Source organism: Daphnia pulex, chromosome 5, assembly GCF_021134715.1.
Source record: "Daphnia pulex isolate KAP4 chromosome 5, ASM2113471v1".
In the NCBI taxonomy this organism is placed as follows: Eukaryota; Metazoa; Arthropoda; class Branchiopoda; order Diplostraca; family Daphniidae; genus Daphnia; species Daphnia pulex.
This window is the reverse complement of record NC_060021.1, coordinates 5,475,847-5,492,817: the sequence shown is the minus strand read 5'-3', so window position 1 is coordinate 5,492,817 and position 16,971 is coordinate 5,475,847. Positions and strand designations below refer to the sequence as shown.

The 16,971-nt window shown below is 35.8% G+C and overlaps 8 non-coding genes across 8 annotated transcripts; all 8 read right to left on the bottom strand.

Moving 5' to 3' along the window:
- Window positions 1-4,929: 4,929 nt before the first annotated feature.
- Trnat-ugu lies at window positions 4,930-5,002 on the bottom strand. The gene has a single exon. It is a non-coding gene; the product is annotated as a tRNA-Thr (tRNA).
- Window positions 5,003-6,867: 1,865 nt separating this feature from the next.
- Window positions 6,868-6,940, bottom strand: Trnat-ugu. Its single transcript has one exon. It is a non-coding gene; the product is annotated as a tRNA-Thr (tRNA).
- A 413-nt stretch (window positions 6,941-7,353) lies between these two features.
- Trnat-agu lies at window positions 7,354-7,426 on the bottom strand. Its single transcript has one exon. It is a non-coding gene; the product is annotated as a tRNA-Thr (tRNA).
- A 1,867-nt stretch (window positions 7,427-9,293) lies between these two features.
- Window positions 9,294-9,366, bottom strand: Trnat-ugu. Its single transcript has one exon. It is a non-coding gene; the product is annotated as a tRNA-Thr (tRNA).
- Window positions 9,367-9,779: 413 nt separating this feature from the next.
- Trnat-agu lies at window positions 9,780-9,852 on the bottom strand. Its single transcript has one exon. It is a non-coding gene; the product is annotated as a tRNA-Thr (tRNA).
- A 2,834-nt stretch (window positions 9,853-12,686) lies between these two features.
- On the bottom strand, window positions 12,687-12,759 carry Trnat-ugu. The gene has a single exon. It is a non-coding gene; the product is annotated as a tRNA-Thr (tRNA).
- A 413-nt stretch (window positions 12,760-13,172) lies between these two features.
- Window positions 13,173-13,245, bottom strand: Trnat-ugu. The gene has a single exon. It is a non-coding gene; the product is annotated as a tRNA-Thr (tRNA).
- Window positions 13,246-14,141: 896 nt separating this feature from the next.
- Window positions 14,142-14,214, bottom strand: Trnat-ugu. Its single transcript has one exon. It is a non-coding gene; the product is annotated as a tRNA-Thr (tRNA).
- Between the last annotated feature and the right edge of the window lie 2,757 nt (window positions 14,215-16,971).

Below are 16,971 nucleotides of genomic sequence, written 5' to 3'. Positions count from 1 at the left end.
GCGCTAAAATAGAACTTATTTTAACGATTCTATCAGTTCTTTTTCTGTTTTCTAAGAGACACGGGATGATTGTGATAACATTTCTTACAGGTCCCAACGATACTCGAACTCGTGATCTCCTGCTTACAAGGCAGGCGCTTTGCCATCTAAGCCATAGTACCACAAAATTTTTTCATAGGCCAACAATTTCAAAAGTGGTCATGACGTCACAACAGCAGTTTAACAATTGATTACTTCTATTTTAAAGTTCCCAACTGTTCCACAGCACAAAGAACCATTTACCAAAAAATCAACGAGATTTTCAACGATTCTACGAGTCCTGGTCTCTTACTAGGAAGAGCAGATCCATGCTGCACAATTAGTTTTTATGATTTGGTGTTTAAATATCAGCATGGAAAATTCCTATGGAATTGTGCCTGAGTTGGCAGTCAAAATTAGACTACCAAGAAAATAATCATTATAACTAGCAATTTAACGGTATTCTGCGCTAAAATAGAACTTGTTTTAACGATACTATCATTTCTTTTTCTGTTTTCTAAGAGACACGGGATGATTATGATGACATTTCTTACAGGTCCCAACGAGACTCGAACTCGTGATCTCCTGCTTACTAGGCAGGCCCTTTTCCATCTAAGCCATAGTACCACAAATCTTATTTATAGGACAACAATTTCTTAAGTGGTCATGACGTCACAACAGCAGTTTTACAATTGATTACTTCTATTTTAAATTTCCCAACTGTTCCACAGCACAAAGAAAAATTTACAAAAAAATCAACGAGATTTTCAACGATACTACGAGTCCTAGTCTCTTACTAGGAAGAGCAGATCCATGCTGCACAATTAGTTATTATGATTTGGTGTTTTAATATCAGCATGGAAAATACCTATGGAATTGTGCCCGAGTAGGCAGTCAAAATTAGATTACCAAGAAAATAATCATTATAACTAGCAATTTAAGGGTATTCTGCGCTAAAATAGAACTTATTTTAACGATTCTATCAGTTCTTTTTCTGTTTTCTAAGAGACACGGGATGATTATGATGACATTTCTTTCAGGTCCCAACGAGACTCGAACTCGTGATCTCCTGCTTACAAGGCAGGCGCTTTGCCATCTAATCCATAGGATCAAAGAACTTTTCAAAGGACAACAATTTCAAAAGTGGTCATGACGTCACAACAGCAGTTTTACAATTGATTACTTCTATTTTAAAGTTACCAACTGTTCCAAAGCAAAAAGAACAATTTACAAAAAAAAATCAACGAGATTTTCAACGATACTACGAGTCCTGGTCTCTTACTAGGAAGAGCAGATCCATGCTGAACAATTAGTTATTATGATTTGGTGTTTAAATATCAGCATGGAAAATACCTATGGAATTGTGCCTGAGTTGGCAGTCAAAATTAGACTACCAAGAAAATAATCATTATAACTAGCAATTTAACGGTATTCTGCGCTAAAATAGAACTTGTTTTAACGATACTATCAGTTCTTTTTCTGTTTTCTAAGAGACACGGGATGATTATGATGACATTTCTTACAGGTCCCAACGAGACTCGAACTCGTGATCTCCTGCTTACTAGGCAGGCCCTTTTCCATCTAAGCCATAGTACCACAAATCTTATTTATAGGACAACAATTTCTTAAGTGGTCATGACGTCACAACAGCAGTTTTACAATTGATTACTTCTATTTTAAATTTCCCAACTGCTCCACAGCACAAAGAAAAATTTACAAAAAAATCAACGAGATTTTCAACGATACTACGAGTCCTAGTCTCTTACTAGGAAGAGCAGATCCATGCTGCACAATTAGTTATTATGATTTGGTGTTTTAATATCAGCATGGAAAATACCTATGGAATTGTGCCCGAGTAGGCAGTCAAAATTAGATTACCAAGAAAATAATCATTATAACTAGCAATTTAAGGGTATTCTGCGCTAAAATAGAACTTATTTTAACGATTCTATCAGTTCTTTTTCTGTTTTCTAAGAGACACGGGATGATTATGATGACATTTCTTTCAGGTCCCAACGAGACTCGAACTCGTGATCTCCTGCTTACAAGGCAGGCGCTTTGCCATCTAATCCATAGGATCAAAGAACTTTTCAAAGGACAACAATTTCAAAAGTGGTCATGACGTCACAACAGCAGTTTTACAATTGATTACTTCTATTTTAAAGTTACCAACTGTTCCAAAGCAAAAAGAACAATTTACAAAAAAAAATCAACGAGATTTTCAACGATACTACGAGTCCTGGTCTCTTACTAGGAAGAGCAGATCCATGCTGAACAATTAGTTATTATGATTTGGTGTTTAAATATCAGCATGGAAAATACCTATGGAATTGTGCCCGAGTAGGCAGTCAAAATTAGACTACCAAGAAAATAATCATTATAACTAGCAATTTAACGGTATTCTGCGCTAAAATAGAACTTGTTTTAACGATACTATCATTTCTTTTTCTGTTTTCTAAGAGACACGGGATGATTATGATGACATTTCTTACAGGTCCCAACGAGACTCGAACTCGTGATCTCCTGCTTACTAGGCAGGCCCTTTTCCATCTAAGCCATAGTACCACAAATCTTATTTATAGGACAACAATTTCTTAAGTGGTCATGACGTCACAACAGCAGTTTTACAATTGATTACTTCTATTTTAAATTTCCCAACTGTTCCACAGCACAAAGAAAAATTTACAAAAAAATCAACGAGATTTTCAACGATACTACGAGTCCTAGTCTCTTACTAGGAAGAGCAGATCCATGCTGCACAATTAGTTATTATGATTTGGTGTTTTAATATCAGCATGGAAAATACCTATGGAATTGTGCCCGAGTAGGCAGTCAAAATTAGATTACCAAGAAAATAATCATTATAACTAGCAATTTAAGGGTATTCTGCGCTAAAATAGAACTTATTTTAACGATTCTATCAGTTCTTTTTCTGTTTTCTAAGAGACACGGGATGATTATGATGACATTTCTTTCAGGTCCCAACGAGACTCGAACTCGTGATCTCCTGCTTACAAGGCAGGCGCTTTGCCATCTAATCCATAGGATCAAAGAACTTTTCAAAGGACAACAATTTCAAAAGTGGTCATGACGTCACAACAGCAGTTTTACAATTGATTACTTCTATTTTAAAGTTACCAACTGTTCCAAAGCAAAAAGAACAATTTACAAAAAAAAATCAACGAGATTTTCAACGATACTACGAGTCCTGGTCTCTTACTAGGAAGAGCAGATCCATGCTGAACAATTAGTTATTATGATTTGGTGTTTAAATATCAGCATGGAAAATACCTATGGAATTGTGCCTGAGTTGGCAGTCAAAATTAGACTACCAAGAAAATAATCATTATAACTAGCAATTTAACGGTATTCTGCGCTAAAATAGAACTTGTTTTAACGATACTATCAGTTCTTTTTCTGTTTTCTAAGAGACACGGGATGATTATGATGACATTTCTTACAGGTCCCAACGAGACTCGAACTCGTGATCTCCTGCTTACTAGGCAGGCCCTTTTCCATCTAAGCCATAGTACCACAAATCTTATTTATAGGACAACAATTTCTTAAGTGGTCATGACGTCACAACAGCAGTTTTACAATTGATTACTTCTATTTTAAATTTCCCAACTGCTCCACAGCACAAAGAAAAATTTACAAAAAAATCAACGAGATTTTCAACGATACTACGAGTCCTAGTCTCTTACTAGGAAGAGCAGATCCATGCTGCACAATTAGTTATTATGATTTGGTGTTTTAATATCAGCATGGAAAATACCTATGGAATTGTGCCCGAGTAGGCAGTCAAAATTAGATTACCAAGAAAATAATCATTATAACTAGCAATTTAAGGGTATTCTGCGCTAAAATAGAACTTATTTTAACGATTCTATCAGTTCTTTTTCTGTTTTCTAAGAGACACGGGATGATTATGATGACATTTCTTTCAGGTCCCAACGAGACTCGAACTCGTGATCTCCTGCTTACAAGGCAGGCGCTTTGCCATCTAATCCATAGGATCAAAGAACTTTTCAAAGGACAACAATTTCAAAAGTGGTCATGACGTCACAACAGCAGTTTTACAATTGATTACTTCTATTTTAAAGTTACCAACTGTTCCAAAGCAAAAAGAACAATTTACAAAAAAAAATCAACGAGATTTTCAACGATACTACGAGTCCTGGTCTCTTACTAGGAAGAGCAGATCCATGCTGAACAATTAGTTATTATGATTTGGTGTTTAAATATCAGCATGGAAAATACCTATGGAATTGTGCCCGAGTAGGCAGTCAAAATTAGACTACCAAGAAAATAATCATTATAACTAGCAATTTAACGGTATTCTGCGCTAAAATAGAACTTGTTTTAACGATTCTATCAGTTCTTTTTCTGTTTTCTAAGAGACACGGGATGATTATGATATTTCTTACAGGTCCCAACGAGACTCGAACTCGTGATCTCCTGCTTACTAGGCAGGCCCTTTTCCATCTAAGCCATAGTACCACAAATCTTATTTATAGGACAACAATTTCATAAGTGGTCATGACGTCACAACAGCAGTTTTACAATTGATTACTTCTATTTTAAATTTCCCAACTGTTCCACAGCACAAAGAACAATTTACAAAAAAATCAACGAGATTTTCAACGATACTACGAGTCCTAGTCTCTTACTAGGAAGAGCAGATCCATGCTGCACAATTAGTTATTATGATTTGGTGTTTTAATATCAGCATGGAAAATACCTATGGAATTGTGCCCGAGTAGGCAGTCAAAATTAGATTACCAAGAAAATAATCATTATAACTAGCAATTTAAGGGTATTCTGCGCTAAAATAGAACTTATTTTAACGATTCTATCAGTTCTTTTTCTGTTTTCTAAGAGACACGGGATGATTATGATGACATTTCTTTCAGGTCCCAACGAGACTCGAACTCGTGATCTCCTGCTTACAAGGCAGGCGCTTTGCCATCTAAGCCATAGTACCACAAATCTTATTTATAGGACAACAATTTCATAAGTGGTCATGACGTCACAACAGCAGTTTTACAATTGATTACTTCTATTTTAAATTTCCCAACTGTTCCACAGCACAAAGAACAATTTACAAAAAAATCAACGAGATTTTCAACGATACTACGAGTCCTAGTCTCTTACTAGGAAGAGCAGATCCATGCTGCACAATTAGTTATTATGATTTGGTGTTTAAATATCAGCATGGAAAATTCCTATGGAATTGTGCCTGAGTTGGCAGTCAAAATTAGACTACCAAGAAAATAATCATTATAACTAGCAATTTAACGGTATTCTGCGCTAAAATAGAACTTGTTTTAACGATTCTATCAGTTCTTTTTCTGTTTTCTAAGAGACACGGGATGATTATGATGAAATTTCTTTCAGGTCCCAACGAGACTCGAACTCGTGATCTCCTGCTTACAAGGCAGGCGCTTTGCCATCAAATCCATAGGATCAAAGAACTTTTCAAAGGACAACAATTTCAAAAGTGGTCATGACGTCACAACAGCAGTTTTACAATTGATTACTTCTATTTTAAAGTTACCAACTGTTCCAAAGCAAAAAGAACAATTTACTAAAAAAAATCAACGAGATTTTCAACGATACTACGAGTCCTGGTCTCTTACTAGGAAGAGCAGATCCATGCTGAACAATTAGTTATTATGATTTGGTGTTTAAATATCAGCATGGAAAATACCTATGGAATTGTGCCTGAGTTGGCAGTCAAAATTAGACTACCAAGAAAATAATCATTATAACTAGCAATTTAACGGTATTCTGCGCTAAAATAGAACTTGTTTTAACGATTCTATCAGTTCTTTTTCTGTTTTCTAAGAGACACGGGATGATTATGATGACATTTCATACAGGTCCCAACGAGACTCGAACTCGTGATCTCCTGCTTACTAGGCAGGCCCTTTTCCATCTAAGCCATAGTACCACAAATCTTATTTATAGGACAACAATTTCATAAGTGGTCATGACGTCACAACAGCAGTTTTACAATTGATTACTTTTATTTTAAATTTCCCAACTGTTCCACAGCACAAAGAACAATTTACAAAAAAATCAACGAGATTTTCAACGATACTACGAGTCCTAGTCTCTTACTAGGAAGAGCAGATCCATGCTGCACAATTAGTTATTATGATTTGGTGTTTAAATATCAGCATGGAAAATTCCTATGGAATTGTGCCTGAGTTGGCAGTCAAAATTAGACTACCAAGAAAATAATCATTATAACTAGCAATTTAACGGTATTCTGCGCTAAAATAGAACTTGTTTTAACGATTATATCAGTTCTTTTTCTGTTTTCTAAGAGACACGGGATGATTATGATGAAATTTCTTTCAGGTCCCAACGAGACTCGAACTCGTGATCTCCTGCTTACAAGGCAGGCGCTTTGCCATCTAATCCATAGGATCAAAGAACTTTTCAAAGGACAACAATTTCAAAAGTGGTCATGACGTCACAACAGCAGTTTTACAATTGATTACTTCTATTTTAAAGTTACCAACTGTTCCAAAGCAAAAAGAACAATTTACAAAAAAAAATCAACGAGATTTTCAACGATACTACGAGTCCTGGTCTCTTACTAGGAAGAGCAGATCCATGCTGAACAATTAGTTATTATGATTTGGTGTTTAAATATCAGCATGGAAAATACCTATGGAATTGTGCCCGAGTAGGCAGTCAAAATTAGACTACCAAGAAAATAATCATTATAACTAGCTATTTAACGGTATTCTGCGCTAAAATATAATTTATTTTAACGATTCTATTAATTCTTCTTCTGTTTTCTAAGAGACACGGGATGATTATGATGACATTTCTTTCAGGTCCCAACGAGACTCGAACTCGTGATCTCCTGCTTACAAGGCAGGCGCTTTGCCAACTAACCCATAGGACCACAAACTTTTTTCATAGGACAACAATTTCAAAAGTGGTCATGACGTCACAACAGCAGTTTAACAATTGATTACTTCTATTTTAAAGTTCCCAACGGTTCCAAAGCACAAAGAACAATTTACAAAAAACAATCAACGAGATTTCAAACGATACTACGAGTCCTGGTCTCTTACTAGGAAGAGCAGATCCATGCTGCACAATTAGTTTTTATGATTTGGTGTTTAAATATCAGCATGGAAAATTCCTATGGAATTGTGCCTGAGTTGGCAGTCAAAATTAGACTACCAAGAAAATAATCATTATAACTAGCAATTTAACGGTATTCTGCGCTAAAATAGAACTTGTTTTAACGATTCTATCAGTTCTTTTTCTGTTTTCTAAGAGACACGGGATGATTATGATGACATTTCTTACAGGTCCCAACGAGACTCGAACTCGTGATCTCCTGCTTACTAGGCAGGCGCTTTGCCATCTAAGCCATAGTACCACAAATCTTATTTATAGGACAACAATTTCGTAAGTGGTCATGACGTCACAACAGCAGTTTTACAATTGATTACTTCTATTTTAAATTTCCCAACTGTTCCACAGCACAAAGAACAATTTACAAAAAAATCAACGAGATTTTCAACGATACTACGAGTCCTAGTCTCTTACTAGGAAGAGCAGATCCATGCTGCACAATTAGTTATTATGATTTGGTGTTTAAATATCAGCATGGAAAATTCCTATGGAATTGTGCCTGAGTTGGCAGTCAAAATTAGACTACCAAGAAAATAATCATTATAACTAGCAATTTAACGGTATTCTGCGCTAAAATAGAACTTGTTTTAACGATTATATCAGTTCTTTTTCTGTTTTCTAAGAGACACGGGATGATTATGATGAAATTTCTTTCAGGTCCCAACGAGACTCGAACTCGTGATCTCCTGCTTACAAGGCAGGCGCTTTGCCATCTAATCCATAGGATCAAAGAACTTTTCAAAGGACAACAATTTCAAAAGTGGTCATGACGTCACAACAGCAGTTTAACAATTGATTACTTCTATTTTAAAGTTCCCAACTGTTCCACAGCACAAAGAACAATTTACAAAAAAAAATCAACGAGATTTCAAACGATACTACGAGTCCTGGTCTCTTACTAGGAAGAGCAGATCCATGCTGCACAATTAGTTATTATGATTTGGTGTTTAAATATCAGCATGGAAAATACCTATGGAATTGTCCCCGAGTAGGCAGTCAAAATTAGACTACCAAGAAAATAATCAATATAACTAGCAATTTAACGGTATTCTGCACTAAAATAGAACTTATTTTAACGATTCTATCAGTTCTTTTTCCGTTTTCTAAGAGTAACGGGATAATTATGATGACATTTCTTACAGTTCCCAACGAGACTCGATCTCGTTATCTTCGGCTTACTAGGCAGGCGCTTTGCCATCTAAGCAATAGGACCACAAAACTTATTCATAGGACAACAATTTTATAAGTGGTCATGACGTCACAACAGCAGTTTTACAATTGATTACTTCTATTTTAAAGTTACCAACTGTTCCAAAGCAAAAAGGACAATTTACAAAAAAAAATCAACGAGATTTTCAACGATACTACGAGTCCTGGTCTCTTACTAGGAAGAGCAGATCCATGCTGCACAATTAGTTATTATGATTTGGTGTTTAAATATCAGCATGGAAAATTCCTATGGAATTGTGCCTGAGTTGGCAGTCAAAATTAGACTACCAAGAAAATAATCATTATAACTAGCAATTTAACGGTATTCTGCGCTAAAATAGAACTTGTTTTAACGATTATATCAGTTCTTTTTCTGTTTTCTAAGAGACACGGGATGATTATGATGAAATTTCTTTCAGGTCCCAACGAGACTCGAACTCGTGATCTCCTGCTTACAAGGCAGGCGCTTTGCCATCTAATCCATAGGATCAAAGAACTTTTCAAAGGACAACAATTTCAAAAGTGGTCATGACGTCACAACAGCAGTTTTACAATTGATTACTTCTATTTTAAAGTTACCAACTGTTCCAAAGCAAAAAGAACAATTTACAAAAAAAAATCAACGAGATTTTCAACGATACTACGAGTCCTGGTCTCTTACTAGGAAGAGCAGATCCATGCTGAACAATTAGTTATTATGATTTGGTGTTTAAATATCAGCATGGAAAATACCTATGGAATTGTGCCCGAGTAGGCAGTCAAAATTAGACTACCAAGAAAATAATCATTATAACTAGCTATTTAACGGTATTCTGCGCTAAAATATAATTTATTTTAACGATTCTATTAATTCTTCTTCTGTTTTCTAAGAGACACGGGATGATTATGATGACATTTCTTTCAGGTCCCAACGAGACTCGAACTCGTGATCTCCTGCTTACAAGGCAGGCGCTTTGCCAACTAACCCATAGGACCACAAACTTTTTTCATAGGACAACAATTTCAAAAGTGGTCATGACGTCACAACAGCAGTTTAACAATTGATTACTTCTATTTTAAAGTTCCCAACGGTTCCAAAGCACAAAGAACAATTTACAAAAAACAATCAACGAGATTTCAAACGATACTACGAGTCCTGGTCTCTTACTAGGAAGAGCAGATCCATGCTGCACAATTAGTTTTTATGATTTGGTGTTTAAATATCAGCATGGAAAATTCCTATGGAATTGTGCCTGAGTTGGCAGTCAAAATTAGACTACCAAGAAAATAATCATTATAACTAGCAATTTAACGGTATTCTGCGCTAAAATAGAACTTGTTTTAACGATTCTATCAGTTCTTTTTCTGTTTTCTAAGAGACACGGGATGATTATGATGACATTTCTTACAGGTCCCAACGAGACTCGAACTCGTGATCTCCTGCTTACTAGGCAGGCGCTTTGCCATCTAAGCCATAGTACCACAAATCTTATTTATAGGACAACAATTTCGTAAGTGGTCATGACGTCACAACAGCAGTTTTACAATTGATTACTTCTATTTTAAATTTCCCAACTGTTCCACAGCACAAAGAACAATTTACAAAAAAATCAACGAGATTTTCAACGATACTACGAGTCCTAGTCTCTTACTAGGAAGAGCAGATCCATGCTGCACAATTAGTTATTATGATTTGGTGTTTAAATATCAGCATGGAAAATTCCTATGGAATTGTGCCTGAGTTGGCAGTCAAAATTAGACTACCAAGAAAATAATCATTATAACTAGCAATTTAACGGTATTCTGCGCTAAAATAGAACTTGTTTTAACGATTATATCAGTTCTTTTTCTGTTTTCTAAGAGACACGGGATGATTATGATGAAATTTCTTTCAGGTCCCAACGAGACTCGAACTCGTGATCTCCTGCTTACAAGGCAGGCGCTTTGCCATCTAATCCATAGGATCAAAGAACTTTTCAAAGGACAACAATTTCAAAAGTGGTCATGACGTCACAACAGCAGTTTAACAATTGATTACTTCTATTTTAAAGTTCCCAACTGTTCCACAGCACAAAGAACAATTTACAAAAAAAAATCAACGAGATTTCAAACGATACTACGAGTCCTGGTCTCTTACTAGGAAGAGCAGATCCATGCTGCACAATTAGTTATTATGATTTGGTGTTTAAATATCAGCATGGAAAATACCTATGGAATTGTCCCCGAGTAGGCAGTCAAAATTAGACTACCAAGAAAATAATCAATATAACTAGCAATTTAACGGTATTCTGCACTAAAATAGAACTTATTTTAACGATTCTATCAGTTCTTTTTCCGTTTTCTAAGAGTAACGGGATAATTATGATGACATTTCTTACAGTTCCCAACGAGACTCGATCTCGTTATCTTCGGCTTACTAGGCAGGCGCTTTGCCATCTAAGCAATAGGACCACAAAACTTATTCATAGGACAACAATTTTATAAGTGGTCATGACGTCACAACAGCAGTTTTACAATTGATTACTTCTATTTTAAAGTTACCAACTGTTCCAAAGCAAAAAGGACAATTTACAAAAAAAAATCAACGAGATTTTCAACGATACTACGAGTCCTGGTCTCTTACTAGGATGAGCAGATCCATGCTGAACAATTAGTTATTATGATTTGGTGTTTAAATATCAGCATGGAAAATACCTATGGAATTGTGCCCGAGTAGGCAGTCAAAATTAGACTACTAAGAAAATAATCATTATAACTAGCAATTTAACGGTATTCTGCGCTAAAATATAATTTATTTTAACGATTCTATCAGTTCTTCTTCTGTTTTCTAAGAGACACGGGATGATTATGATGACATTTCTTACAGATCCCAAAGAGACTCGAACTCGTGATCTCCTGCTTACAAGGCAGGCGCTTTGCCAACTAACCCATAGGAACACAAACTGTTTTCATAGGACAACAATTTAAAAAGTGGTCATGACGTCACAACAGCAATTTTACAATTGATTACTTCTATTTTAAATTTCCCAACTGTTCCACAGCACAAAGAACAATTTACAAAAAAATCAACGAGATTTTCAACGATACTACGAGTCCTGGTCTCTTACTAGGAAGAGCAGATCCATGCTGCACAATTAGTTATTATGATTTAATGTTTAAATATCAGCATGGAAAATACCTATGGAATTGTGCCTGAGTAAGCAGTCAAATTAGACTACCAAGAAAATAATCATTATAACTAGCAATTTAACGGTATTCTGCGCTAAAATAGAACTTGTTTTAACGATTCTATCAGTTCTTTTTCTGTTTTCTAAGAGACACGGGATGATTATGATGACATTTCTTACAGGTCTCAACGAGACTCGAACTCGTGATCTCCTGCTTACTAGGCAGGCCCTTTTCCATCTAAGCCATAGTACCATAAATCTTATTTATAGGACAACAATTTCATAAGTGGTCATGACGTCACAACAGCAATTTTACAATTGATTACTTCTATTTTAAATTTCCCAACTGTTCCACAGCACAAAGAACAATTTACAAAAAAATCAACGAGATTTTCAACGATACTACGAGTCCTGGTCTCTTACTAGGAAGAGCAGATCCATGCTGCACAATTAGTTATTATGATTTGGTGTTTTAATATCAGCATGGAAAATACCTATGGAATTGTGCCCGAGTAGGCAGTCAAAATTAGATTACCAAGAAAATAATCATTATAACTAGCAATTTAAGGGTATTCTGCGCTAAAATAGAACTTATTTTAACGATTCTATCAGTTCTTTTTCTGTTTTCTAAGAGACACGGGATGATTATGATGACATTTCTTTCAGGTCCCAACGAGACTCGAACTCGTGATCTCCTGCTTACAAGGCAGGCGCTTTGCCATCTAATCCATAGGATCAAAGAACTTTTCAAAGGACAACAATTTCAAAAGTGGTCATGACGTCACAACAGCAGTTTTACAATTGATTACTGCTATTTTTAAGTTACCAACTGTTCCAAAGCAAAAAGAACAATTTACAAAAAAAAATCAACGAGATTTTCAACGATACTACGAGTCCTGGTCTCTTACTAGGAAGAGCAGATCCATGCTGAACAATTAGTTATTATGATTTGGTGTTTAAATATCAGCATGGAAAATACCTATGGAATTGTGCCCGAGTAGGCAGTCAAAATTAGACTACCAAGAAAATAATCATTATAACTAGCAATTTAACGGTATTCTGCGCTAAAATATAATTTATTTTAACGATTCTATCAGTTCTTTTTCTGTTTTCTAAGAGACACGGGATGATTATGATGACATTTCTTACAGGTCCCAACGAGACTCGAACTCGTGATCTCCTGCTTACAAGGCAGGCGCTTTGCCATCTAACCCATAGGACCACAAGCTTTTTTCATAGGACAACAATTTCAAAAGTGGTCATGACGTCACAACAGCAGTTTAACAATTGATTACTTCTATTTTAAAGTTCCCAACTGTTCCAAAGCACAAAGAACAATTTACAAAAAACAATCAACGAGATTTTCAATGATACTACGAGTCCTGGTCTCTTACTAGGAAGAGCAGATCCATGCTGAACAATTAGTTATTATGATTTGGTGTTTAAATATCAGCATGGAAAATACCTATGGAATTGTGCCCGAGTAGGCAGTCAAAAATAGACTACCAAGAAAATAATCATTATAACTAGCAATTTAACGGTATTCTGCGCTAAAATATAATTTATTTTAACGATTCTATCAGTTCTTTTTCTGTTTTCTAAGAGACACGGGATGATTATGATGACATTTCTTACAGGTCCCAACGAGACTCGAACTCGTGATCTCCTGCTTACAAGGCAGGCGCTTTGCCATCTAAGCCATAGTACCACAAAACTTTCTCATAGGACAACCATTTCAAAAGTGGTCATGACGTCACAACAGCAGTTTAACAATTGATTACTTCTATTTTAAAGTTCCCAACTGTTCCAAAGCACAAAGAACAATTTACAAAAAACAATCAACGAGATTTTCAACGATACTACGAGTCCTGGTCTCTTACTAGGAAGAGCAGATCCATGCTGCACAATTAGTTTTTATGATTTGGTGTTTAAATATCAGCATGGAAAATACCTATGGAATTGTGCCCGAGTAGGCGGTCAAAATTAGATTACCAAGAAAATAATCATTATAACTAGCAATTTAACGGTATTCAGCGCTAAAATAGAACTTATTTTAACGATTCTATCAGTTCTTTTTCTGTTTTCTAAGAGACACGGGATGTTTGTGATAACATTTCTTACAGGTCCCAACGATACTCGAACTCGTGATCTCCTGCTTACAAGGCAGGCGCTTTGCCATCTAAGCCATAGTACCACAAAATTTTTTCATAGGCCAACAATTTCAAAAGTGGTCATGACGTCACAACAGCAGTTTAACAATTGATTACTTCTATTTTAAAGTTCCCAACTGTTCCACAGCACAAAGAACCATTTACCAAAAAATCAACGAGATTTTCAACGATTCTACGAGTCCTGGTCTCTTACTAGGAAGAGCAGATCCATGCTGCACAATTAGTTATTATGATTTGGTGTTTAAATATCAGCATGGAAAATACCTATGGAATTGTGCCTGAGTTGGCAGTCAAAATTAGACTATAAAGAAATAATCATTATAACTAGCAATTTAACGGTATTCTGCGCTAAAATAGAACTTGTTTTAACGATTCTATCAGTTCTTTTTCTGTTTTCTAAGAGACACTGGATGATTATGATGACATTTCTTACAGGTCCCAACGAGACTCGAACTCGTGATCTCCTGCTTACAAGGCAGGCGCTTTGCCATCTAACCCATAGGACCACAAGCTTTTTTCATAGGACAACAAATTCAAAAGTGGTCATGACGTCACAACAGCAGTTTAACAATTGATTACTTCTATTTTAAAGTTCCCAACTGTTCCAAAGCACAAAGAACCATTTACAAAAAACAATCAACGAGATTTTCAACGATACTACGAGTCCTGGTCTCTTACTAGGAAGAGCAGATCCATGCTGCACAATTAGTTTTTATGATTTGGTGTTTAAATATCAGCATGGAAAATACCTATGGAATTGTCCCCGAGTAGGCAGTCAAAATTAGACTACCAAGAAAATAATCATTATAACTAGCTATTTAACGGTATTCTGCGCTAAAATAGAGCTTATTTTAACGATTCTATCAGTTCTTTTTCTGTTTTCTAAGAGACACGAGATGATTATGATGACATTTCTTACAGGTCCTAACGAGACTCGAACTCGTTATCTTCTTCTTACTAGGCAGGCGCTTTGCCTTCTAAGTAATAGGACCACAAAACTTTTTCATAGGACAACAATTTTATAAGTGGTCATGACGTCACAACAGCAGTTTTACAATTGATTACTTCTATTTTAAAGTTCCCAACTGTTCCACAGCACAAAGAACAATTTACAAAAAAATCAACGAGATTTTCAACGATACTACGAGTCCTGGTCTCTTACTAGGAAGAGCAGATCCATGCTGCACAATTAGTTATTATGATTTGGTGTTTTAATATCAGCATGGAAAATACCTATGGAATTGTGCCCGATTAGGCAGTCAAAATTAGATTACCAAGAAAATAATCATTATAACTAGCAATTTAACGGTATTCTGCGCTAAAATAGAACTTATTTTAACGATTCTATCAGTTCTTTTTCTGTTTTCTAAGAGACACGGGATGATTATGATGACATTTCTTTCAGGTCCCAACGAGACTCGAACTAGTGATCTTCTGAATACAAGGTAGGCGCTTTGCCATCTAAGCCATAGGATCAAAGAACTTTTCAAAGGACAACAATTTCAAAAGTGGTCATGACGTCACAACAGCAGTTTAACAATTGATTACTTCTATTTTAAAGTTCCCAACTGTTCCAAAGCACAAAGAACAATTTACAAAAAACAATCAACGAGATTTTCAACGATACTACGAGTCCTGGTCTCTTACTAGGAAGAGCAGATCCATGCTGCACAATTAGTTTTTATGATTTGGTGTTTAAATATCAGCAAGTAAAAATACCTATGGAATTGTGCCCGAGTAGGCGGTCAAAATTAGATTACCAAGAAAATAATCATTATAACTAGCAATTTAACGGTATTCAGCGCTAAAATAGAACTTATTTTAACGATTCTATCAGTTCTTTTTCTGTTTTCTAAGAGACACGGGATGAATGTGATGACATTTCTTACAGGTCCCAACGATACTCGAACTCGTGATCTCCTGCTTACAAGGCAGGCGCTTTGCCATCTAAGCCATAGTACCACAAAACTTTTTCATAGGCCAACAATTTCAAAAGTGGTCATGACGTCACAACAGCAGTTTTACAATTGATTACTTCTATTTTAAAGTTCCCAACTGTTCCACAGCACAAAGAACCATTTACAAAAAAATCAACGAGATTTTCAACGATACTACGAGTCCTGGTCTCTTACTAGGAAGAGCAGATCCATGCTGCACAATTAGTTATCCCTGAGAGATTTTCAACTTGATTGAAAATCTAGAAGGCTTTTAGCGGCATAAATGGGCGGGGAGGAACACAGGGCCAAAAACTATTATTTAAACCCAAGGGAATCAATGGCGCTCTGTGATTGGCTGAATAACAGTTTACAAACTGTGGCACAGGTGTGGCTCGCATGAATTGACGTGAGCCCTTGGCGTTAACTTTATTCGATTCCTTAGACGTTTGTCCAACTAACGCGCAAAAGTTTATAACGATAAGTTAAGTTGTTAATTAGTTACGAATTGTTGAAGGTGCAAAAGGGGCGGGAAAAAACGTTTTTTAAAGCTGCGACTCATATTCCAAGTTTGTTTGTTGTTGCGTGAATTCCTTCCGATTCCCCATCAAATTCTTCAAATAATATGCTAGATTTCATCTCAACATCTGATTTGGTTGATTTTACAAGAATATTTATATGTGTGAAATGGGAGGAGTTTCGTGAAATGGGAGGAGTTTCTTTGACAGAGTGTGATACGGACTATTTCGTGATCTGGCAATGCAGGATATTACATCACAAAAAAAGAACAGGACAATTAATTACGCCTGCTAGTTTCGCAGTACCTACGAATCATTTAGCCGAATAGTCGGTGTTATTATCGCTATTAGTATTATGGAAAAATCAATAGATGATTTGGATTTATTTCATTTTGGACAATCGGAGGTATATAGTAAAAGAATCTTTTTCAAGTCTATAGAATCATCAGTGAATAGTAATTTTTTAAATACGAACGACCCTCACAACAATAAAATCTCGAAGGCCGACACGCAGTGGCATTTTTATGATTTGGTGTTTAAATATCAGCATGGAAAATACCTATGGAATTGTGCCTGAGTTGGCAGTCAAAATTAGACTACCAAGAAAATAATCATTATAACTAGCAATTTAACGGTATTCTGCGCTAAAATATAATTTATTTTAACGATTCTTTCAGTTCTTTTTCTGTTTTCTAAGAGACACGGGATGATTATGATGACATTTCTTACAGGTCCCAACGAGACTCGAACTCGTGATCTCCTACTTACTAGGCAGGCCCTTTTCCATCTAAGCCATAGTACCACAAATCTT